A 27256-nucleotide genomic window follows, 5' to 3' on the forward strand; every position below is an offset into this window, starting at 1 on the left:
TGCTTGCCTTTATATAAGAAAAAAAAAAAAAATTGGCTTCTTGGCAGTCCAACAAAAAAGATAGCCCCTACCCATTCTCAGCAACAACAAAACTACTACTAGGAACAAAGCAAAACAAAACCTTTCTTATTTTTTTCTGTAATAAAATAGTGAAAGATACATTCACCAAAACACTTCTTATGAAGTGAAAGTGAGCTGATTCTGTGAGTGGTTGGGACTATTTCAATATAAGAACTCAAGAATCCTTGTTAGTACTAGGAAGGAGGAAGAAAGACAAGAGGAAGAAAGAAAAGAGTCAAAGTGGCATTAGTGCTGGGATGGGAGGTCTGACACTCCAGGAGGTGAACCATCCCCATGATAGTCATTTGCAAAGTTCACCAGTCTGATGATTATTTTTGAATAATAAAGTGTTCCAGGCCAATGAAGTGCCTGAAATCCACACTCACCTTGATTCAAGGCAAAGCCACAGTGGTTCTCACAGGTGTGAGATCTGAGAGACAAGATAGGCAGGAAGAAATAGCCCCTAAAAATGGAGAAATCTCTTGGAGGCCTTTGCACTGGATAAGGCCATCAGGTTCAACTCAGTTGGACTAGTTCTGTGAGGGTAGTGGGGCTCAAGGTGATCCTTGCCTTATTCTTGATTTTGTTTTGGGGGTTTATTTTAAAATACTTTCCTAAGTCAAAGAGATGGTCCAGCCTGGGAGGCTCAGTAGGTTAAACATCCAACCTTTGCCTTCAGCTCAGGTCATGATGTCACAGCTCTGGGGATTAAGCCTTGCTTCTGGCTCTGCACGGACAGTGTGGACCCTGCCTAGGAATCTCTCTTTCCCTCTCTCTCTGACCCTCCCCTGCTCTCTCTCTCTTTCTCTCAGAATAAATGAATAAACATTTAAAAAAAGAGAAAGAGATGGTCCAATCAGCTTTTTCACCAGTAAACATTCCTTGTGTTTTGTGTGGGTTACAAAATGATACAACTGAAAAAAGAGCAGTTTGAAATTCAGAGATAAGGGTGGGACAGGCCATTAAAGTAATTGTGTAAATAACTATCTAGAACCACTAGTATAGTGTTTCAAATGGTGGCTTTAGAAAATAAACCCACCTAACATAATAATGCACATTTAAATTGGTGCTATTTAAAGGCAAAATAGCTGTACTAAAGAAAGTGTCACTGATACTTCAATTTTGCATGCCTTTCAAACATGTATGAAAAGCGGTAACTTCAGGGGATGTTCAAATAAAAGCAAAAATTGCAGCAATGATATATATATATATATGTATATATATATATATATACATATATATATATATTTATTTATCATTTATATGTATCATTTATATATAATTTATATGTGTATAATTTTGTATATATAATTTATATATATATATATTATTTTCTGAGAAACATCTTAATGCACACATTCTAAAGCAAGAGGATTTCATTTTCAAAACAAGAGGACTTTTATGTAATAAATTAATTTTGTGCAACCATTATGATGGGAGTGTGAAAGAAAAATTTGCATTGAAAGTGTGTTTTCCAAAATTGCATATTATTCACCATCTATTTGCAAGAAAATATGATTGGCCGCACTAATACCAGAGTTATGGTAATAGTTACCAGGGCTAAGTAACTCATGACCCTAAGCACCTTCTAGTACTGTGATTAAAGGTAGGGGCAAATAAGATTCTTACAACTTGTTAAGAAAACTTGTGAAGGAGGAAAAATAAAACCGATAAAAGCAGACCTACCCCTGTTGAAGCTGGGTTGGGGCACAGAACCCTACCAGCTTAGATCTTCCTTTCTCATGATGGTCCCCAGGAAAGCTGAGAAACTGAACGGCTCTGAGGGGCATAGTCTATCCTCCATGACTCTCTGGAATTAATAGATGAAATAGAAGGGAGGTGCAGTAAGGGAGAGATGCCAACTTCATCCCAAACTGTGTCCACTTCTGAGATTCTCTGACATTTGGATGAATGATAAGGCCAACCTGATGAATATGAATTCTCTGAGGGACTTGAAAGCCTCATGAAAGACACTCATTCCTTTGAAGAGAAGAAATGGTAACAAAGCCTTAGTCACAGAGGGATGATCAATTCTACCATAGTTTACGTGTCACACAGAATGTCTCTCAGGACACCTGGATGACTCAGTTGGTTAAGCATCCGACTCTCGATTTCAGCTCAGGACTTGATCTCAGGGTTGGTTAGGTTGAACTCCATGTCTCCACTGTCAGCACAGAGCCTGCTTGGGCTCTCTCTCTACCTCTCTCTCTGCCCCTCCCCTGAACTCTTTCTCTCTCTCTCCCCCTTCTCAAAATAAATAAATGAACATTAAAAAAAAGAATGTCTCTCATCCAGGTACAAGCAGTCTAATATGATGCATGAATATTACAAATGTACAGGTGTGAAAAATAGTCAATGGAATTCTTAATAAAGAAAGAGTAATCTGTTTCATTAAGAATTATGTGGGGAAAAAAAAAAGAATTATGTGGGGAAAACTATAAAGTATAAGCAACATATTTTGGCACCCTTGTGAAAAAATATTAACACTATAGGAGAGAGTTGTTTTGAAGAAGCTTGGTTTCCAAGCATCACGTTATCCAAAGAATGCCTGGCCTAACTGGGAGGGAGTGGATTTGACCCCAGTTTCAGAATACAGGTGGGGATGTCACATTAACAGTAATGAGTGACCATCAGAAGATTTCCCTAAAATTGTGATGGATGGTAGAAGTTGCATTAATTGCAAAAGAAAATGCTAGGAAGGGACACTTGGGTGGCTCAGTTGGTTAAGCGTCTGACTTCGGCCCAGGTCACAATCTCACAGTTCTCGAGTTCAAGCCCTGCGTCGGGCCCTGTGCTGACAGCTCAGAGTCTGGACCCTGCTTTGGATTCTGTGTCTTCCTCGCCTCTCTGCCCCTGCCCCACTCACACTTTGTCTCTCTCTCCCTCTCAAAAATAAATAAACATTTAAAAAAAGAAGAAGAAAATGCTAGGATCAAGTGATAATGAAAAAGAGGATAACCACAAGAATGGGACTGTATACACTTTACTCTTTCAAGTTTTAAGAAAATCACTGGTCAAATTCCTTGCCCTTTCTAGAATATTCCAATCATTTCACATTGTGCTAAGTAGATATCTATGGCCCCCTGGAACTCACATGTTGTAGGTACCCTTCCAGCCTAGATGGCTTACAAAAGATTGGCTGTGTGGGTCCCCTCCCTGTTTCTTCTTTAGTGTGAGAAGCTGGTAAATTAATTCAAGATAAATTAAAACAGGAAGTTACTATAGAATCACTGAGGATAACATTGCTTAGGAGAGTAATCCATCTTAGAATCACTGAGAGGTCCTTTCCTTAAGTACAGTAGGAAGCCATAGACTTAATTTGGTAAAGGCTGTAGCCCCATGTGGATGACAATAAAGCAATAGTAGCCGTGTGTTCTATGTTCATGAAGTGACAGGGAGTCTGCCCTGACCCAGTGCTCATGAGACTAGATTTGTCTTCCTGGAGAGAGAGCCATATATATGATAAGAAAATTCTCATCACCAGATCTAGAGCTTTGGATAGAGAAAACAGTCTCTTAGTTGTGTTCCAGATACAACTATCAGGTTCTGGTTAAGGCAGTGCCTCTCCTTGAGCCACATCATTCCCCTCTTCAGATCCAATGTGTCCCCACTGCTGCCATCCACCATAGCCCAAACCTCACTATCTCATATTCATGAAGTGACAGAGAAATAAAAGGACTTGAACCTCAGGGGCATTAGTCTCTTTGGTTGAAGATTTTCTCTTTTTTAAAAAAAAAAATAATGTTGATTTATTTTTGAAAGAGAGAGAGAGACAGAGCACAAGCAGGGGTGGGGCAGAAAGAGAGGGAGACACAGAATCTGAAGCAGGCTCCAGCCTCTGAGCAGTCAGCACAGAGCCCGATGTGGGGATAAAACTCTTGAACTATGAGATCATGACCTGAGCTGAAGTCAGAGGCTTAACTAACTGAGCCACCCAGGTGCCCCAGAAGATTGTCTCTTTTAAAGAGGTTTTGAATATTCTTTTTGGGAGCCCTCAGAATTTCCCTGTTAGTGTCCTCCAATTGTAGATGGCCCAACCATGCTGGCTGCCTGTAACTCCTCCCTCACCTTCCCACCTTTGGGAGTACATCTCCTGTCTTCTTTGCTTTTCTAGCAAAAGCACCCTTGGGGGTTTCTACAAAATGGCTCAGCCAGCTCCAATCTCCACGGACACTTTGCCCCACCAAGCACAGCTTGCTCACAGTGAAATCTCTCTTATCTGGCCGCCTTGGCTGGTACACCCAGGCATAGCTCATCATTATACTTTCTAGGTGTGAAAGTTCCAGTGTTCTTGTTCCAGTGTTCCTCACCCCAGGGAATCCATGGCAAGCTTCCCAAAATATTCTCTTGAAATTCCTTCCATCTGGTTTTATCTTCCTCTTTCCCTCGTGGGCAATTGTGAAGAGGACACATAGTAATCTGTCAACTCTTTACAAAGCAATTCTCATTACAGCCTTTTAAACCCCAAATAATTTTTCGTTTTCTCACAACCAACTGGAAATGGCTAGTGGAATAGAATTAGCTATAAACCGCTTTCATAATATTTGAGCATGTCTCAAAGAGCTCTGGCACTTTATTTTAGAAAGGTAAGGACTTGCCAGCTATTGTGTTGTTCATAACTTCTGAGGCCTGTGATGGATGAAACAATGCAACAACATTGATCACATTACACATGGATTGCATTACACAATGATCACATTGTATATGGATAACATTATGCATTGATGGAAATAAATAAGAAGAGTTTGAAAATAAAGAATAATGTGGAGAGAATCGACAAATCTCATATTAAAATGTGTTATGTGACCATAATAAGTAAGCTAAAGAGACATCAACTGGACGTGTGATATACCCAGAGTCCCTCTTAATACCCTATTATATTGTGAAACAATTCCAAACCCAAGAAGCAAGAATGGGCTCTTAATAAATGTTGTTATTGTTGAGTAATGTCTTAGCTTTGGATCCATGGAAAGTAGATCCTGAGGCAAAGGCTAATAGGATACCCCTTTTATCAGGAAGACTAATCCCAGACAGAAAGAATAAAGAAAAGGAGAATGAAGTAAGAAAAGGAGAAAGCCAATAGAAAGTGCAAGAATTGTATTGATTGCCTGACTACTCCAACTCAGAGACCATTTTCTAAGAGACAGTGTAGACTATTGCTTCTTATGACACATCATCTGAGGTCAAAGGCAAAAAAAAAATTGATCTTTAGATTTCCCCTCTCCCATCTGTCATTGGTTAGTCAAGGATGTGCCCCAAGGATATTTGTTCTAGTTACAACACACACACACACACACACACACACACACACACACACACACACACCACAGTATTTACACCTATTTCCTTATTGAACAGGAACTATTGCCTTTCACTCCTTTGTATCTGTAAGGAAGCCTGTTAGGGCAGGGACTGGGAGGTCTGTGTGGTGAAGTAGGTTCACCAGTTAGTCCTGGCAACAGTCACAGGGCTGGAGCAAGTGAATCAGATGACACAGAGGAGTTGAGATGGAACCATTTTGAAGTGGTGAACATATGAGATGGATAAATTATCTTCTGGGTGGAGGAGGGGCATCAACTTAAATCTAAATGCCACATTTAATCATAAAATGAATTCCATTAGATTGAATAATTAAATATAGAAAATAAAACTATCAAATAGAAAACAATGTCAGTGCATATTTAGCACATCTAGAGAAGAGCTTCTAAGCACACCAGCAGTGGAGGAGACTGCAAAGGAGAAGAAAATGATAAGGGAAATTAAAACTCTGTGCAGCACTGAGGGATACATGGATGCATTTCTTGAAACTCCTCCCTTCCGTCTTGTTCTCCTTGAATGTTTTCTAATTGCATTCTCTTGGTCTTCACCAAAGGCTCTCTCTCATTAGTTCATATTATACACATCACTCTTAGCCAGATTCCTGTCTTCTTTCTGTTTCCTCTTTATTCGATGTGCTTTCTGAATGTTCTCACCCACAGTCCTAACTTCAGTTATCTATAGGTTGATAACTTGCAAGTAAATTTGTCAACCCTGATCTTTTTTGAGTTTCATCCAGAATGGATGTGCATGTTGCTCCCTTCCAGGCATAACAAACTTCGTGGGTTCAAGTCTGAAATCAATACCCTCTTTCCTTCCTCTCTGTCCTGAGATGTTATTAGAATTACCACCCATGCCATGTCCTAAGGTACAAATCTTAAGGCAATCTTTGTCACCTTTCCATCTCCCTTCCGTCTCCATATTCAAATGTCAGCTTCTCCTGTCAGTTATTCTCTGAATGTCTCTCAAATCTGGCCTGTATTCTTCAATTCCACTGCAACTGCCTTAGTTCAGAAACTCAGGATCACTCAGCTGAAATATTGTCATAGCTTCCCATCTGTTCTTTCTCTCACCAGGCTCTTCGTACTACACCCCTCCACCATAGTCCTACCAAATGATCTTTCTGAAAGTATTTTTAATTGATCATGTCTCTATCTTGCTTTAAAACCTCTTCTTGTTCCCACTTTTCACAGAAGGATTGTGCTTATTCAAAACCATATATATTTTTTTTTATTTTACACCTCAAGTTTACCAAGAAGACAAAATAGATCCCTTGACCCCTTGTAACACTCAGTTTGGGTCTCTATTAAATATCTAGGTCATAGCTTTGCAATTTATCCACTTATGTGTCTGAAAATTCCAAACCATGCCTTTCCTTATATCAGAAGCTCTATATTCTTCATTTTTGTATGTCCCAAAGCATAATACACTGCCTAGAACAGAGAAGGATCTCAAAAATGGTTGTTATTGAATGAATAATTAAAGACAGAAATTGCTAAATTAGCATATTCCAAAATATGCTCCAGAAAAATGTTAAATAATGCCATATAAAAACATGTTTTTTAAATTTTTTTTACATTTATTTATTTTTGATAGGCAGAGAGAGACAGAGCACAAGTGGGAGAAGGGCAGAGAGAGAAGGAGACACAGAATCTGAAGCAGGCTCCAGGCTCCAAGCTGTCAACACAGAGCCCGACGTGGAGCTCAAACTTACAAACTGCGAGATCATGACCTGAGGTGAAGTCGGACGCCCAACCAACTGAGCCACCCAGGTGCCCTTAAAAACATGGTTTTTTTATATAAGCCAGTGGGCACATTTTATGAAAACAAATGGAACAATTTCTTTAAACTAGAGAACTTCTTGGAAGCATTAATAGTCCTTAATGCTTATCATGACTCTTAAAAAATCAATGCAGTATAAAACATTCACTGAGCTTTTTGACTTGTGAACCAAATTTTAAAATGAGTACTGCCCTAAGGAAATGATCTTGGAAATACTTCTATATACATATTTACTAATTCACTGTAAAAAGATAATAAAGACAGATTCTGTTCATGTATGTTTTTATTCTTCAGGAGAATATATAACATGACTTAAGATACAATTTTCTTACAATCAAATTTAGAAATTCTGATTTAGAAATCAGGTGAAAGCATCTTAGGACAAGGCTAATTTTCTAATGCCATTCCAAGCAAATATCATAGATAATGTCCTATTCCATGCAACCACAACAATAATAAAAGGATCATGTAATTTTCTTCCAGGATTGTATTCATATCCTTCGTGAAACTCTTGGTTCAAGCCCTTGAGAACTCCTTGAAGGCAGTGCTAATAATGGAAAACATGCACACTGATCATTACTGTGTATGTAGTAAAGCAAACAATTCAAGGAAACAATAACTACTGTATGATCCAATTATTTCGGAAGACACGGAATTAAATCATTCTCAAATTTTACTAGTCAGAAAATGATTTCCTGCATTTATTAAAAGGCAAGTTCTGAGTCCATTAATCTGTATGGGACCCAGGAATCCATCCTTTAACAAGTTTTCCTTGTAATTCCTATTCAAATGGTTCATAAATTAACAGATGACACCTTACATACCCTGACTTTAATTGTAGCCGTCTATTAAAAGATTACAAAAGGGAAAGTAAATAAATAGTATAATGGTTACCTTTATGTTATAATTTGGCTGGGCCATGGTGCCCAGATATTTCTGGATGTTTCTATGAGGGTGTTTTTGGATGAGATTTACATTTCATCAGTGAACTTTGAGTAAAGCAGATTGCCTACTATACTGTGGGTGGGCCTTATCTAATTAGTGGAAAACTTGAGTTAAAACAAAAGGCTGAACTCACCCTTGCTCCATGTCCCACCCAAGCAAGAGGAAATTCTCCAGCAGACTGAATACATCATCTGCAACACGAGTTCTTCCTGGCTTGCCAGAAGGCTGCCTTTGGACTGCAACTACAACTCTCCTGAGTCTTTAACATGTCAGCCTCCTCCATCAAAATGAGGATTGGCTCTAAGGAGCCAATTCCTTAGAGCAAATGAATCAATCTTCTTCATTCTATTTCTCAGGAGAACTCTGACTGATATGTAGGGGAAACCATGACAGTAATTGTACAGTGACTCTAGTCCCAACATTCTCAAGCTACAATATGGAATCCCTACTGATTGGTTTGTTAGCACTCTATAATCTTCTGGGAATTCCCAATCTATTTATTCCTCTACCTGTCCACTCCAGCATGTACGTCTGGTTAAATCAAACAGACTCTAGCTCTGGAGCATCAGAAATAAAACTGAGAAAGTTAAATCAACTTCCCTTGAGGTACCGAAGAAAAGGATCATATATATTTATAATTTGAAGCCAGGATTGAGAACCGTTGATCCAGGACCTTAGGTACCATATCAGGACTATTGGTTTGTTTACTAGGAGCCATGGGAAGCCACTAAAAATTCTTAAATAAAAGAGTGTCCTTATCAGGTTTGAGGTTTTTTTACATGATCATTTTGGCAGCTGGGAGAGTGTGAATTTGGTGAGGAGGGACACATGTGGATACAGAAGATTAAGAGACTTGAGTGAGGGAAGTATCAGTGAAGAATGAAAAGTTGACATATTCAAGGTATATTAAAAGATGAAACTGACAGAAAAGTATCAATTGATTGTCTGGGTGTAGGCTTTAGAAAAAGTGAGGGTATCAGAGCTGACTCCTAGATTTCTACAAGCAATAGATGATGGCAACAAGATTCTGACGTTTACTAAATATGAAACAATGCAAGTTTTGAATTCTATCTTGGGCATTTGAGTTGGAAATTCAAGTTGACTACGTATGTCTAAAATACAGATAGATATAAATTTGAGAGTGATTATCACACTGGCAAACTCAGTGTTCTCTCTTCTCTAGTAACACTCTCGTTTCAGGGAGTATGAATTATTATAGAGATGAGAAAGGGACTGAATTGGGAAGAAAGTAGGAAATGTTTCAGTTGGTACAGGTTTGTTTTTTTTTTAAGTTAAAGTATGGTCAAGATGTGTTTCTTTTAACTTCGCTCAAGATACTGCATTGCCTGATCTAAGAAAAAGGGGGGAAAACATCAATATAGTTTGTAAATAATCCTTCAAAGCATTTTTTTCTTCTTTATTTTTAAGAATGGAAGGGAGGTCACAATGAATAAGCAGTTCCTAGTGGCAGTGAAAATCAATAATAATCTAACTCTAATCATTTCAACAAATGTTTCCCTGGTTTTTATTAAGATATTAATATATCTATATATGTCGATATTATTTATTCTTAATGTTAGAAAAATATGTGCAAATGTTGCCTGACCTATCACGGGAATGGGTTTTCCTGACAATAGGTTTTACTTTCATGAAAACAGTGACTGTGACATCAAAAAGTTATGGATGACTAGAGAACAGTAGTCATCAAAAGTCTTTCAGAAATTATCAACAGTGCTTCTCTGGGAAAAACTGAGTTTCCCAACAAAATGATCGTTCTCTTATGGCTTGGAAGATCTCAGGTATAGACCCTGGAATCACTAATCTTAAAGTTGACAGAGCTGTTAATGCAAGCAGTGGTGGAAGGCAGTCAAAAACAGGGTGGCTTTCTTTTGGCAAATACATTCTTAAAAGATATTAAAGATATTGACAGAGTATTGACATAGAAGTAACTGTTGAAAAACAAGATGAAACAAAAAATTGGTTATGACTATCGAAGAAATAATTTGTAATTTGGAGGTTTATTTACCTGTTCTTCTAGGTCAAAAACTTAAGTTTATAGCCATCTATTTTTTTTTAAAGCAACTTAGACTTATTCGTTGTAATAGAAAAAATTTCAGAGCAATAATGAAAAAGATCCAAGTGACCTCATGCTCACAAATGTATCAAGCCATTTGACATCCATTTTTACCACTCAAGTTGCATTTTTTAAATAAGAAATCCTTTTTAAATCTTAAGAGTTCACTATAACTACTCAAGGGTTCCCTGTGGAAAGACCTAACCTGTCATTTAATAGGACTCATAGTTTAGGGACATTAACTGCCAACCTATCTCCTTGGCTGTGGGCACTGTGATTGGCAGAAACTCTGTCACAGAGTTGTTAAATATTTTGAATATGTCTCCTGGGCCTACCTAAAGCTATTATTGGCTAAAACCTGGAGGAATAGTTACACCTTATCAAAGAGATTTGGTTAATCCAAAATGATACATGGCATGAAGAGCATTCATATTTGGCTTTGAAATGTATTTTTGTGCTAACATTTGAATGTGTGTCTGATGTTCAGAGAAATTACTTCAAAGAGATTAATGAAGCCATACTGTGAAGACCTGACTCAGGAGAGCTGGGAAATTGTCCAGTGTTCTCTTCATTCTGCTTCCCTGCTGAACTCCTCTTTGACACCCACTCTCTGACACCACAATGAATAGCTAAAATGTCTTTTAGAATAATGTCAGTCTTTATAGAATGAGAAATGAGAGTTTGTGTACCAGACCATACTTTTTTTGGAGCAGCAGACAATTCAGATTAAAAAAAAAAATAACTGTATTTGTTGATTATATCTTTAGTGTGCATTTTACTTTCATCCTACCCTTTTCAACCATCCCTGGTGTTCACTTAGAGATCCCAGTGTTTCCAGGACAATTCCAGGAGCTAGGCTCCCCTCCTATCTTCAGGTGTGGGAATGTGACCATGGCTCAGTACATCCCAATCACTTCACCAGAGTTAAGGAGTTCAGAGCTAAACATTCATGCTAAGCTGGCCCAATAACAGTAAACCTCACAATTGGTGAAGTGTTGCAAATGGATTCCCTTTCCTTAGGTAGATATGAGGTCTACACCTACTGCAGTCATTTTTAATAAAGCCATACAGGAAAAACCACTATGTGAAGACGAACAAGGTTGAGAGATAGAGAGCTGGATCCCTCATGATAGATAAAGTCATGTCTGAGCCCTGCTTTTCCTCTTCCACCGGTACATGCACTCAACCAAAAGTTTCCTGTATTTGTTTAGTCAACTACAGTGGGCTTTCTGTTATTTGGAATGTAAGGCCTCTTAATTAATTCAGTACTCAACAAACAGGTAATTAGGCTGATTTGGAACTGTCAATTATGTTAAAACGTAAATGCTGCCGCCTGGGTGGCTCAGTCGGTTAAGTGTCCGACTTCGGCTCCGGTCATGATCTCACAGTCCGTGAATTCGAGCCCCGCGTCGGGCTCTGTGCTGACCGCTCAGAGCCTGGAGCCTGTTTCAGATTCTGTGTCTCCCTCTCTCTGACCCTCCTCCGTTCATACTCTGTCTCTCTCTGTCTCAAAAATAAATAAACGTTAAAAAAAAATTAAGAAAAAAAAAACAAAACATAAATGCTGCCAACTAATATAAAACAAAATTTCACCACAGATTATCACAAGTTGATATACACATACCCACATTGACTTCACTCTTCGCATAAACACACATATTCACATACACACACAGACACACCAATCTATATCGCCTGCTGCATTTTAATTCAGTTGAGCCGTATATTTTCCAAGAATACATGACAAGAAGATAGATATAAAAGGAAATTCTATATTATGAATTAAGGTTCACTTGATCCTAGGAGAGCAGCCTATGAGAAAGCCAATGTATACCAATTATTGGTATGTTTACCCTCTAAAGTTCCGTAGACTAAGCCTCTGTACTGAAATCAGAAGTAAATGGAATCATTTTGTGCAAAGAAGTATAGAAATGTATACAAATTTTGGTTAGTAGAAGGATAACCAGAAATGGTGTTAGCAGTGAATGAAAATAACAAATCAAATGCAGTGAATTAGACTTGTTTTGCAATTGTAATCATACTGGCATGCCATCACTGTCAATATTTTGAAATATTCAAAAGTAAGAGTCTTATGTCATTTGTAGGTGTTTCTTTTGCTATATATTTTTTTTAATATGAAATTTATTGTCAAATTGGTTTCCATACAACACCCAGTGCTCATCCCAACAGGTGCTCTCCTCAATGCCCATCACCCACCTTCTCCTCCCTTTCACCCCCCATCAAGGCTCAGTTTATTCTCAGTTTTTAAGAGTCTCTTATGGTTTGGCTCCCTCCCTCTATAACCTTTTTTTTTCTTCCCCTCCCCCATGGTCTTCTGTTAAATTTCTCAGGATCCACATAAGAGTGAAAACATATGGTATCTGTCTTTATCTGTATGACTTATTTCACTTAGCATAACACTCTCCAGTTCCATCCACGTTACTCCAAAAGGCCATATTTCATTCTTTCTCACTGCCAAGTAGTATTCCATCGTGTATATAAACCATAATTTCTTTATCCATTCATCAGTTTATGGAAAGAGACTAAATGTCCATCAACTGATGAATAGATAATATTTTACTTTTCTGACGTATGTTAGAACCAAAGGCAAAATAAGTCAATAGTCAACAAAGTTACCAAAGTGAAAATGATGCTTTGTCATTTTTCGAAATATGATGGGAAATATAAATATGTAATGAGTCTTTTCTTCCAAATTTTGCTACAGAAGATTCTTTGATCTATGATCCAGGGGTTGTACCAAAACCAATCCACCAGATAAAATGCTGTCAATATTACTGGATTCCTTGCACAGAAGTAATTAAAAAAATTAATAAACAGAGTACCATGCTCAAAGATTGTGTTGTGCTCATTCAAGCCCCATAACTAGGAACTTGCTTTCTCTAAGAAAATTCTTGGAGATTCTTCATTAGCCATGCCCTGTAGTTAGAACAACTGTAGTAAGGCTGTTCCTAAAAGCGCTTGCTGATACTTAACTGCCAGGATAAATGGCTTTCCTTGGCACTCTGCTTTCAGCTGCAGAGATGTGTGGGACCAATTGATAGGCTCATCATCAGCAACAACCAAGAATTAGGACTTAGGACACAATGGAAAGAAAAATCTATTCTAGCCACAGCAGCCGGAGAGATGGAAAGAGGAAGTTCAGTGATAGAAGAGGTGGTTTGGGTGGCTTCAGTTGCAGACTATACGATTGAGTTAGCAACTAAATTCTGAAATTCATCAGAATCTGAGAAATTTCAAAGTCTTTGCAAATCAACAATTGGTTTTGGTAATGAAACGTTTTTTGTTTGTTTTTTTTTTCAACGTTTATTTATTTTTTGGGACAGAGAGAGACAGAGCATGAACGGGGGAGGGGCAGAGAGAGAGGGAGACACAGAATCGGAAACAGGCTCCAGGCTCCGAGCCATCAGCCCAGAGCCTGACGCGGGGCTCGAACTCACGGACCGCGAGATCGTGACCTGGCTGAAGTTGGACGCTCAACCGACTGCGCCACCCAGGCGCCCCTGAAACGGGTTTAAAAAAGAAGCTGTCCTTACTCTGTAAATAGGCAAGGGAATAAATGGTCTTACCTATAGATTCTTGACTTCCTGTAATTCAAAAAAAGAGGAATTTATTACATCATGTTATATCATATCATATAAATTTTATATTGATAATCAAATACATTGTATAATATCGTGAACATTTTTTTTCTTTTTGTACATAGGATCAATGTGAGCTGTTTGTCTCTTGGTGTTTCTCTGCTGTGACATAGAGGAAAAATAAGCCCCATTAGCAATTGCTGAAGTGCCAACAGCACTCTATAAAAAGGATCGCAGTTTCTGTATAACAGATATGTCCAAGTGTAGGGAAGATTTCATTCTATTCATGGCTCAATAACCTTGGACATAGGAATATTGCAACTCACTCCCCACTTTCTAGCTTCATGGTCACTCAGCGTTTTTTTAAAATTTTTTTTTTCAACGTTTATTTATTTTTGGGACAGAGAGAGACAGAGCATGAACGGGGGAGGGGCAGAGAGAGAGGGAAACACAGAATCGGAAACAGGCTTCAGGCTCCGAGCCATCAGCCCAGAGCCCGCCGCGGGGCTCGAACTCACGGACCGCGAGATCGTGACCTGGCTGAAGTCGGACACTTAACCGACTGCGCCACCCAGGCGCCCCAGCGTTTTTTAAATAATAATGTGACTTCTCACATAACATTCCCTACAGCAGTGAATATAATTATTCCTCTCATTGATTATTAGTCACTTGACATTCATATTTTTTATGCATCAGCTCCTTGTTAGTATATTTAACAGGTGGCTTGTTCCCCACAATCCTATGATCTCTAAATTTAATATCATTTCTAATCCTGAGTAAAGGAGGAAGAGACTTTGAATCAAGGACACCAATCTATGCAGCAAAACATCCATCCCAGTTAGCATCCCATTCTCTTCCTCTGTGCCTTTAGTTTTCTGATGTTCTTTACCCTTCCTTCCTATTTACCAAGGAAAAACTCTTATTAATTGTTCCAATTGTCATTTTTGCTAATTCACAATAATTATCCTAAAAAATTGGTATATAAGAAAATGGTTAATTCTTTTCTAGTAAGATGTGAATAAACAGCAAAGGAGGCAAGGAAAGAATAATGCATATACTAATTCAAAGGAAAGTATATATTTGATAAATAAAATTTTCCATAGTCATAATAATAAATTGAAATATTATAAAAATTCACAAAACAATGAGAGGAGGGGTTAAAATATGAAAAAATGGGAGCAGTGATGGATTTTTTTTTCAATTTATTGATTTAAATAAGTATATCATAGATCTAAAGGGAAATGAACACACATTTCTAATGGGAGTATATGTTAGTATCAACCTTGTGAGTAGATTTCAAGTAACTTAAAAGTGTTCACACACTTTGGATTGGATATTCAATTGCTCAGATAGCATTCTAAGGAATAATTCTGTATGCAGAAATAAGGTTCATCCACAAAGATATTGAGGCATTGCTTACAACCTAACCAAACTAGTCAAACCCAATGACCTACAATAAGAAAATATTTATGTAAATAATTGGCTCAACTATAAAAATAATGTTTACTAAGATATTGGAATAAAAGAAGATACATTATGTTTTTTTCATTTTAAGTCCAGTATTGTTAACATAGTATTATATTAGTTTCAGGTATACCATATAGTGATTCAACAGTTTTAAATATATATATATATATATGTGTGTGTGTGTGTGTGTGTGTATACATCGCATCTTCTTTACCCATTCATCAATCAATGGACACTTGGGCTGCTTCCATAGTTTGGGATTGTACATAATGCTTTAATAAGCATAGGGGTGAATATATCCCTTTGAATTAGTGTTTTTGTATTCTTTGGGTAAATATCCAGTAGTGCAATCCTAGGATAGTTATATTCTTAACTTTTTGAGGAATCTATATACTGTCTTCCACAATGGCTACAACAGTTTGCATTCCCACCAACAGTGCATGAGGTTTCCTTTTTCTCTACATCCTTGTCAACACTTGTTGTTTCTTGAGTTACTGATTTTAGCCATTCTGACAGATTTAAGGTGATATTTCTTTGTGGTTTTGACTTTAATTTCCCTGATGATGAGAGATGGTGAGCATTTTTTCATGTGTCTGTTGGCCACCTGTATGTCTTTTTTGAAGAAATCCCTGTTCATATCTTCTGCCGATTTTTAAATTGGATTATTTGGTTTTTGGGGTGTTGAGTTGTGTAAGTTCTTTATAAATTTTGGAGATCAACCCTTTATTGAATATGTTATTTGGAAATATCTTCTCCTATTCAGTATGTGTTCTTTTAGTTCTGTTGGTTGTTTCCTTTACTGTGCAAAGCTTTTGTTTTGATATAGCCCCAAGAGTTTATTCTTGCTTTTCTTTCCTTTGCTTCAGGAGATATAACTAGAAAGATATTGCTACATCCGATGTCAGAGAAATTACTTCCTGTGCTCTCTTCTAGGATATTTATGGTTTCCTTTCTTACATTTAAGTCCTTAATCCATTGTAGGTTTATTTTTGTGTATGGTGTAAGAAAACGGTCCAGTTTCATTCTTTTGCCTGTAGCTGTCCAGTTTTCCCAACACCGTTTGTTGAAGAGACTTTTTGTCATCATACATTCTTTCCTCCTTTGCCTTAAATTAATTGACCATATAATTGTGGGTTTATTTATGGGCTCTCTATTCTGTTCTATTGATCTATGTGTCTATTTTTGTGCTAGTACCTTAATTTTTTGAGATTACAAGAGTTTTGTAATACAACTTGAAGTTTGAAATTGTGATACCTCCAGTTTTGTTTTTCTTTTTCCAGATTGCATTGACTATTTGGGGTCTTTTGTGGTTCCACACAAATTTTAGGATTGTTTGCTCTAGTTCTGTGAAAAATGCTGTTGGTATTCTGATAGGGATTGCATCAAATCTGTAAATTGCTTTGGGTAGTATAGACATTTTAACAACATCTGTTCTTTCAGTACACAAGCATGGAATATCTTTCAAGTTTTTGGCATTGCCTTCAATTTCTTTCATGAGTGTTTTTATAGTTTTCAGAGTATAGGTCTTTCATCTCTTTGGTCAAGTTTATTCGTAGGTATTTTCTTATTTTTGGTGCAATTGTAAGTAGGGTGAGTTTCTTAATGTCTCTTTCTGCTGCTTCATTACTGTATAGAAATGCAATGGATTTCTGTATATTGATTTTGTATCTTGTGACCTTACTGAATTCATTTATCAGTTCTTGTAGCTTTTTGGTGGAGTCTTTAGGGTTTTATATATATAGTATCATTCATCTGCCACATTTTTTAAAAATAAATAAAAGGACACAATTTATAGGTGCAATTTAAGTGATACATATCACATAAATTTGCATTTAATAAAAGGATTATATTAAAATATTAATAATATGTATCTTTGGGTGAAATGATTATGATTATGAAATTATTATGGTATTTTTTTTACTATTTCTTTTTCCTTCTTTACATTTTCAAAGTTTTTAATAATAAGCTTGCATTTATTTTATAATGGAAAATTGCTTCCTATTGATTTAATATTTAAAAACAGTGATAGTAAAAATGATAATTGTCACTCTAGATAAATTGATTTATGTATGAAAACATCTCTCTTGAGTATTTCTATTAAGCATTTTCAATCTTTGAATCAAATACTTCTTCTCCACTGATTTATTTACTTATCTAAACAATATTTATAGAGCACATACTGTATGCCTAATGCAATGAAATGCTCTGAGAATGCAATGAAATCTAAGATTTTATTCTTCACAAGATGTTTTTAGTTTATATCATGACACTATTGTAACGTGAGGTTAAATGGTTGTGGCAACATGGAAATAAATACAGGGCAAATGACTCAGGCTGGGGAAGGAGGTTGGAGACGATTTCCCTGTGCTGAATCTTCATAATTAACACCTATTAAGTGTTTATAATGGGCCTAACAATGTTCTCCTTACATGTATTAACTTATTTTTTAAGTATAACAATCCTAGTATATTAACTTTGATATAAATTTCATCATACAGATATATATGGATGAGAAAACTGAAGCAGAGAGAGGTCATAAAGTAATAAGTGACAAAATGGGGATTTGAACCCATAAAGCCTGGTTCCAGAATCCCTAATCTTAGTCACTATACTCATTTGTCAAGTGTGTGTGGTTGACAAAGAGTAACTCCAAACAAAGAGAGAAACAGGTGGAATGGCAAATAGGTAAGGAAACCCAGAAACATAGCTGGTGGGGTAGCTGGATTACAGGGCATTAGTTACAGGGTTGGGGGTGCTGGGAGGGAGGTCGGGAAGGTGGCAGGCATCAACTTACCACAGACTCTTGGTGTCACGCTCAAGAGATGAAAATTTATCATGAATCAATGGGGGAATACTTGAAGTGTCTCCCAAACGTGACATAATCAAATATATCTTATACAGATTGCTCTTTTGAGTGAGAAGAATGGATTGAAAGAAATCTAGAAAGAGGGGCGGGTGAGATGGAAGAAAATTTTATGATTTGATTATTTGGATTGACTCATTATCAGCTGGTACTTCTTTTCTTTTTTTTAATTTTTTTTTTGTAATCTTTATTTATTTTTGAGGGAGAGACAGAGTGCAAGTGGGGGAGGAACAGAGAGAGGGAGACACAGAATCCAAAGCAGGCTCCAGGCTCTGAGCTAACAGCAAAAAGCCGCACATGGGGCTTAGACTCACGAACGGCAAGATCATGACCTGAGCTGAAGTCCGATGCTCAACCCAACTGAGCCATCCAGGCACCCCTGGTACCTCTTTTTGAATGTTTGATGATTTTACGTGATTATGTGGAATCTAACTAATATAATGTCATATAATTTAAACAACCAGTAATTGAGTATAAAGATGATTATGATTACCACCTTTAAAATTAGACAGAAAAAAAGAATATCAGGATATTCATTTTGTAGATGCAGGGCTCTTGAATTGGCTTTCTTTACACATTGCACGGAGATTAACCATTTGTCTAGCAAGTCTATGAGTGAGGAATAGCAGAGAGGTAAGCTGTCTATTTGCTCTGTTGAGATGCAGCTTGTTTTTCTTATATATCCAGGCTTATTTATACAAATAAAAATATTAATAAACCCTGTCTACCTGTATGAGTTTGCTAGACTGGCCATAACAAATTACTACAGACTGGGTGACTTAAGCAACAGATTTTTTTTTTCTCTCAGTTCTGGAGGTTGAAAGGCCAAGTTTAAGATGTCAGCAGTAGGTTTGGTTTCTCTTAAGGCCTTTCTCCTTGGCTTGTAGATGGCTGTCTTTTTCTTGTGCCCTCCCAGGAACTTTTCTGTGTGGGGGCCCACATCCCTAGACTTTTTTTGTTTTTCTTAGAGTGACACTTGTCATATTGAATTGGGGTCTCACCCTTATGACCTCATTTAAACTTAATTACCTCTTTAGAGGCCCTATCTCCAAATACAGTCACATCCTGAGATACCAATGGCCTGGGTTTCAACATTTGAATTTGGGGGAGATAGAATTCATCCTATAACAACAACTGTTCTAATATATCATACAAAGTTACAAGTTAGAAGAGAGGTTAATTATTTATTTTAGTTTCCTAAAATCAACGCAAATAATTATAAAGCAGTACCACGTGGCCAGGAGAATATATATAATTAAAGAAATGAAGCATGATATTTTTATTTTATTTTTATTGTTTCCCAGCTATATGGAGATATAATTGACAAAAAACTTTGTGTAAGTTTAAAGTGTTCAACATGATCACTTGCTATACATATATATTGTGCACTAATTAGTACAATAAGATTAGTTAACACATCTACCACCTCATGTAATTACCATTTGTTCTTCTACAGTGAGAACATTTAATATCTACTATATTTGCAACTCATATAATATTTGAAAAACTAAGTAAAAAATGTCAGATGAAGGCAGGTAAAATGTGTGTGTGTGTGTGTGTGTGTGTGTGTGTGTGTGTGTGTGTGTGTGTTGTGAGGTAGAAAAATTACTTTAAAATAACATCCAAAATAAATCCATCAAGATTTAGGAATAGGGAAAAAAAAATCTGTTGTAAAGAACCAAAATATAGCCAAATATTTTTCTTAGCTACTGGTCAGAATATTGGAAAATATGTAAGTAGTAATGCATAAATTCAAATTGATAATAAACCAAATCCTGAAGTATGATATAGGGGAGATTTTATAATTTTTGAAGGAAAAAGCCTTTCACATCATCTATTACACCAAAACAAATGATCAGTGAGCATTGCCTACTTGGGAGAAAGCCTAAGCATTGATCACCTAGTTAGTTCAAAATTTTTTTCTCAATCATATTTGTATATCTAAAGGAACAGTTACTCCAGTTTTGAGTTTACTGAAATATAAAGCATTGATTTTTGTTGCTGTTCACATTATCCCCCCAAAAATATGAACATAAAAGAGATGAGGGTTAGTTTACTAACATAATGCCACACCCTTAATTCTCTTAAAGTATCATTTTCTTGCAGAGATAATGAGAGAAAAAGAAGTATTTGGAACTAAGAATTGTGTTGGTCACAGTTTTGAAGGATCTAGCTGTCCAGATCAAATTTATCATATTTAATTAGAATAGAAACAGTACCTATTATTTTAACTACTTAACCAAATTATTGTAAGAATTATATAAGATAATGCTTAAATGCCTAACTCAGTGCTTAAAGCTAAATAGGAAGAAGGGCCTTGTCTCCTTCTATTCCTTCACATTCTCTCTCTCTCTCTCTCTCTCTCTCCCCACCCCCTTTTTTTTTTTAAATCCAAAAACTAGTGGAGGGGTAGTTTTGTATTTTTGGAAACCAGGAATGAGAAAGTCATATCAAAATCCAAAATGAGGGGCGCCTGGGTGGCGCAGTCGGTTAAGCGTCCGACTTCAGCCAGGTCACGATCTCGCCGTCCGTGAGTTCGAGCCCCGCGGCGGGCTCTGGGCTGATGGCTCAGGGCCTGGAGCCTGCTTCCGATTCTGTGTCTCCCTCTCTCTCTGCCCCTCCCCCGTTCATGCTCTGTCTCTCTCTGTCCCAAAAATAAATAAACGTTGAAAAAAAAAATTTAAAAAAAAATCCAAAATGATTATTATTTTTGTTATTATCTTAGTTTGTGTGTCTTTTTATTTTTCTTATGGAAGAGCAGCCCTAGTATTTCCTGTAGGCTAAAAATTTGTCTCCAATGCAACATTTGTGGGTAAGTAGCAGGAGAGACTTCTTTCAAGAAATATCTACTCTTCAGGCCTGTTGTGTTATTTTCTAGAACTTCACATTGAAGTTCTAGAAATTCAAACATTGATCTATCTTCTTTACAACAGGAATATCTTTATGAGAGTAGATTTCATGCTTTTCTATTTGGTAGCAGAAGGACTTATTAAAACAAGCACTAGTGGCATTTGGAGAAACAAAACAAGGAAAAGCAGAACTACTCTGGTGGAAGCAGACTCAGGAAGCCAGGAGTCCAGAACACCAAGCTAAAATCGCAAATTTGGAATAACATTATCTTATAGAATGGCATGTTTCCCTGTTAGTGCGTTTAGCAATTCATTTTCTGCAAAGACCACAAAAATGACAATTGTAACTGAAATAGAAAGACAACTGAAAATAGGGTGTCTTGGGGATTGAGGCCAGTACTAATTGGCCTCAATCCTGAGTCTTGTTTCTGAAATGCTTCTTTTCTATGGCTTGGCTACAGCTACAAGAAGTGTATGGACAGAACTTACTTCTTTTCCAACTAGGCAGCTTTTCCTAGAATTATTTTATCAGTGTTCCCAGTTGCTCACCAAACTATGTGGTTGTCTATCTCCAAGAAGTACATTTTTTTTAATTTTTTTAATGTTTATTTATTATTGAGAGACAGAGAGAGACAGAGCATGAACAGGGGAGGGGCAGAGAGGGAGAGACACAGAATCTTAAGCAGGCTCCAGACTCTAGGCTGTCAGCACAGAGCCAGACGCTGGGCTCGAACTGGTGAACCACGAGATCATGACCCTAGCTGAAGTCAGACCCTTCAACGACTGAGCCACCCAGGCACCCCAAGAAGTACATTTTCATTCAGAGACTTATTTAGAAGTATATAATATTATAACTTGCACAAATAAATTATTCAAATAGGGCCACAGGTTTTTCCATGCCTAGGTGGTTCTGGAGTACTTGAACTAAGACATCAACAGCCACCACTTCATTGACTGATTTGAAAATTGTCTACTCAATTATAAGGCATGTAGCCACATCCAGATGTTCATTAGTTATTGCTTATTCAGAGGAGTGGCTATATTGGTCTTCATATATTTTTAGGTTTATTAGAGTGTGAACATATACTGTAATTACAAGACGCAGATGAGCAACCATCTGCACATATCTTTCCTCCTCTCAAGGACTTTCAGATCAAACTGAGTCATATTCCACTGATGAGTTTCCCCTGGATTAAAGCTTGAGAGCACTGTAAATGACAATAATTATGGTGCTGAAAATATGTTTCTTGGACTGGAAACTTCCTTTTCTGTCTTTTCATGCTTTTAAAATAACTTGGAAAATAAACAATGTCTTGTGTGATATGTTAATAAGCCCCCTTAGGTCAATATTATTAGTTATGTTTCCAATGGACTATTATTGATAAATGAGCAATTTATTTTTAGGTAACAATTTAAGGACCATAACTAGCAACCAAAATATCAGATCATAATTCTTAAAGACCTATCTTTATGCAGTTAGTCACCTCGACACATCTTTGTTTTTAATAAAAAGACTCATCCTGTCTCAGCTGTGGTGTGCGTATGTTTTTTGGTATTTTGAGAAATATTTATCGGGAATGTCTACCATAGAAGGGTCCTCTGGTAGTTCTCCAGGTTTTCCTGCCATAGCTTAACGTCCCATGGAACATTCCAATTCTGTCAGCAATTTTTGCTCATGAAAACAATGAATTTACGAAGCTTATTTGAAACAAGTATTTTTCGATTGTATTTTCCTTTGGAGGAATATACACTCAGAAATATATCATTTCAAAATCATGGAGCAAAATAGTATAGCCATACCTCATTTTATTGAGCTTCTCTTTACTGCATTTTATTGCATTTTTTACGAATGGAAGGTTTGTGGCTACCCGTGTCAAGCAAGTTTATCAGCACCATTTTCCAACAGCATTTGCTCACTTGTGCCTGTGCCACATTTTGGTAATTCTCACAGTATTTCAAGCTTTTTTATTATTATATTTATTATGGTGATTCCTGATCAGTGATTACAACTTGCTGAAAGTACAGTTGATGGTTAGCATTTTTTAGCAAGAAAGTATTTCTGGATTAAGGTATCCACATTAGTTTTTATGCTATTGGACACCAAATAGACTATGGCATAGTGTAAATCTAACTCTTACATGCATTGAGAAACCAAAAAAATTCATTCAACTCACTTTATTGCAATATCAACTTTGCTGCGGTGGTCTGGAACCAAACCCACAAAATCTCTGAGGTATACCCATATGACTTTGTGTGGTCTCTTGGAGAGCACCAGCTTTGTTTTTGAATTATAACAAATTAATGGGCTCTGGGGAGATAATTCAGAGAACTATACAACAAGTATGTCCAGTTTAAAAGATTTCATTCCCATCTCAATGTTACATTATTCAGCACATCTATTGCATGTCTAGAATGGGCAGAGCACTACTGAATATTTGGCAGATTGAGAAAAAAAATAATATAACATGGTTTGTGATGTCCTGCTTATTAACTAGCAGGGGCAGATATACTTAAAACTGTTAAGTATGGTAAAATGAACTAAGCTGACACCAGAATATAGACTCAAACAATATCCTGGGCAAAGGAATCCGAATAGAAAGGATTGATTATGATTGGGATTTCTCAGACTCTTGTCTACCAAGCAATTCCCCTTCTTGTTTTCTAGTTCAGCTCTTTAAATATTTATATTCTTTTTATTTCATTTTTATAAATTAGGTATAGGGAGTCAAGACTCCCATTTAAACTCAGTTTTCAGGGGCACCTGGGTGGCTCAGTGGGTTAAGCATCAGACTTCGGCTCAGGTCATGATCTCACAGTTGGTGGGCTTGAGTTGGTGGGTTCGAGCCCCACATTGGGCTCTGTGCTGACAGCTCAGAGCCTTGAGCTTACTTTGGATTCTGTGTCTCCATCTCTCTCTGCCCGTCCCCTGCTCACACTCTCTCTCTCTCTCTCGAAAATATTAAAAAAATTTTTTTAATAAAAACAAAAAAATAAACTCAGTCTTCAAATCAAAAAATCAACAAATGACAAGCTACTTAGCATGCCCATGGGAATGCAAATTAAATAAAAACAATATATCCCCTCCCAAGAAAAAGGTTGATAAGTTTTGGCAAAAGTAGGGAGAAACTGGGAGTCTCAAACACTGCTGATGTGAGTGTAAATTGAGGGAGGTCAATTCGGCAATGCCTACCAGAATTAAAAATAATCTTGTACTCTTATATAGCAATTTAGCTTCTGTATATTTATCTCAGAAAAACAGCCATATCTAACCACAAAGGAAAATGCGTAAGGGTGCTCAGAGCAGCCTTTTTGAAAGAGTAAATGTTAGTAAAATCCACTCACTAAATCTCCATCAGGATGTGAATAGCTAAATTATCCAGGAATCAAATAGATCTAGAGATATTGAAATAGATTTCTAAGATACCCAAATGACAGGTTGTTATGCAAAGTAAAGAAATCTACACTTAGAAATAATATACATCTTTTTTAGAGGTATATACATGTGTATGTAACTACAAAGAAATCATTCTGCTAAAATAGCTTATGAAGAGAAAGGCATTGTTATTAGAGGTAGTTCAGCATTTAGTCATACATGGAATAAAGCAAAGGATGATCAGAGGTGGAAGGAAAGCAAAGAGACTACGGCCAGACACAGATCTGTGATCCTTAGACCTTGGTTTTAGTTCATGTTGTGTAATTTTTACAGAATTAGAGTGGATTGCCAGTACCTCGATCTTGGATTTGCCCTTCGCTGGTTCTTTCTCATTATAAAAATCTTTAAAGAATATGGGGCCAAATGCAGAAGGGTATCTAGTTAGCAAGCCCCAAATTTCTAGCTCATTCCCACAATTCATATCTCTATTGTCTGCTTAAAAGACATTTGCCATTGTTTGTTCCTGATTAATCTATTAGACTTTGAGACTGAAGACTCCAATAAAACCTCTGGTTTTTCATTGCATTGTAAAAAAAATTTTTGACCATCTCCTTTGTCTCTTCCTCCATTGGTTGGTGAACTTGCAAACTTGAAATCTTATATTACAAAGAGTCTCACATATTCAAGCCGGTAACTTCTTTTCTTTTTTCCTAACATTGCCCATTTTGGCAATTTTTCAGCCATATTCACATTAATATTCATGAGAAGGTGGATTAAACTTGAAATTCAGATCAAATACATGTTTTGTGCTATAGCAGAGCTAATAAAAGTTTATGTGAAAAGGACTGTCTTTGCATGACCAAAATAAAGATACTGAGTTTTCCAGAATTTATTTTCTTATTATAATTTTTGTTTCATTTTGCCAAGGTATTCAAAAGATTACTTATTTGCAAAATTCATGACATTAATATTTGCTAAGTTTTTCTCTTAAATTCAGTGTTCACATTTGCTTTCTTATTTGATGAATGCAATGTGTTTAATATAGAGGTAGCTTATTAAATATTTGTTAATCTAATGAGTGACAAATGATGTATATTCAAACTGAATCTGCATAAAACAAGAATATAAATATACCAACATTCTAAAATATTAATTGGTAAATTTACTTAATATGACTCTGACTACAATGAAAATAATTGCATCTGATTTAATATATGTGTTTTATCCTCTCTGACAAACTTTATAGCTACGTTTTTACCCAAGACCACAATCTTAGTCCATGTGGACTGCCATAACAGAATACTATAAATTGGGTAACTTATAAGCAACAGAAATTGTCACAGTGTCTTGTGAGAGTCTGCTTCCTAGAAGTCCTCTCACTGTGTCCCCACATGGCAGAAGGGATGAAGGAGCTCCTTTGGGCCTCTTATGAAATCACTAACCCCAGTCCTGGGGATTCCACTCTAATGACCTATTCAGCTCCCAAAGACTCCACTTCCTAATATTATGTTGGGGGTTAGAATTTCAACATATGAATTATGAGGGGGGACACAAACATTCAATCTAAAGCAATCATCTTGTTATGCTCATTTTCAATTTAATATGTAGCATTTATAATGGGGGGAATACTACACATTCCTAGAAATAAAGAGTTTGTGTCTGGAAAACTAGTAGTCTGATAAGATCTTAATTCCATGGCAACCAGGAAGAAAAGCCTTAGGACCCTGAAAACGTCTGAATTAAATACAAAAGTACTAAACACCAAAGGGTCTTCTAGGAATGACACAGAAACAAGGAAAGCTATTGAACAGCACTCATTCATCCTTTCCACTCTTTTATTTATCTTGGGAACTGGAATGAAACCATGGTAACCACCGTAGTGGGGAAGTGAAACATTATTTATCCAAGTTTATATTTTAATGATTAAATTCATAGACTCTAGAATGTAGCAGAGCAAAATTTAGAGTCCTGGATCTGCTATTACTAGCATATAAACCCGTCTTAGCTCAGACTGCTATAACAAAATATCATATACCAGGTGGCTTAAACGACAGAGATATATTTCTCACAGTTCTGGAGACTGAAAGTTCAAGATCAAAGTACCAGCAGATTTGGTGACAGGTGAGTGTTCTTCACCTGCATCTCAGATGGCTGTCTTCTCACTGTGTCCTCACATTACCTTTCCTCAGTGTGCGCTCCTGGAGAGACAGCTCTCCTGTCTCTTCTTCTTCTTATAAGGGCACTAATCTCATAATAATCACTTCACCCTCATGACCTCATCTAAGCCTAATTACTTTCCAAAGGCCCCGATTCCAAATACCATCACACAGGGGATTAGGGTTTGACATATGAATTTTGGAGGGACACAAACATTCAGTTCATAAAACAAACAGAAACAATGTAGTTTATCTTTCTAAGTTTCAGTTGTCCTATCTGAAAATCAGGACAATTGTAATGCCTATCAAAACATTTTCATATTAAATAAGATAACACACGTAAAACACATATCATCTCCATATATTTTGGCATAACCTATATGTTAACAATAGACAATGTTATTTTGTAATCATTTACTAGATTGTCTTTTCTTCTGTGAGACAACTGTCAAGTTAATATCCTTTTAATGTTAACTTCAGCTGTAATAACTGGTATTATTTCACTTATCTGTAAAATAGAAAGATGTCTCATTGCACCCATGCCTATTCATTTGTCTAGATAGATAAGAGACATAGATAGAGATGATAGATTAGATAAATATATAGAATTTCTCTATTGAAAAATCCGTATTTAAAATCCACATGTAAAATATCATTCTTTTATTTTTACTCCAATAGACAAAAAATACCAAGTACCAAGAAAGATGAATGTGCTCGATTGTGGTTTGAATATTGTCTTTGGCCAATCTTTTTACCTGCATTTCTTGACACT

The sequence above is a fragment of the Lynx rufus genome, unplaced genomic scaffold (genome assembly GCF_022079265.1).
Source record: "Lynx rufus isolate CCGP_SWC_20201006 ecotype Redwood Valley unplaced genomic scaffold, mLynRuf1.p SCAF_2, whole genome shotgun sequence".
Taxonomy (NCBI): Eukaryota; Metazoa; Chordata; class Mammalia; order Carnivora; family Felidae; genus Lynx; species Lynx rufus.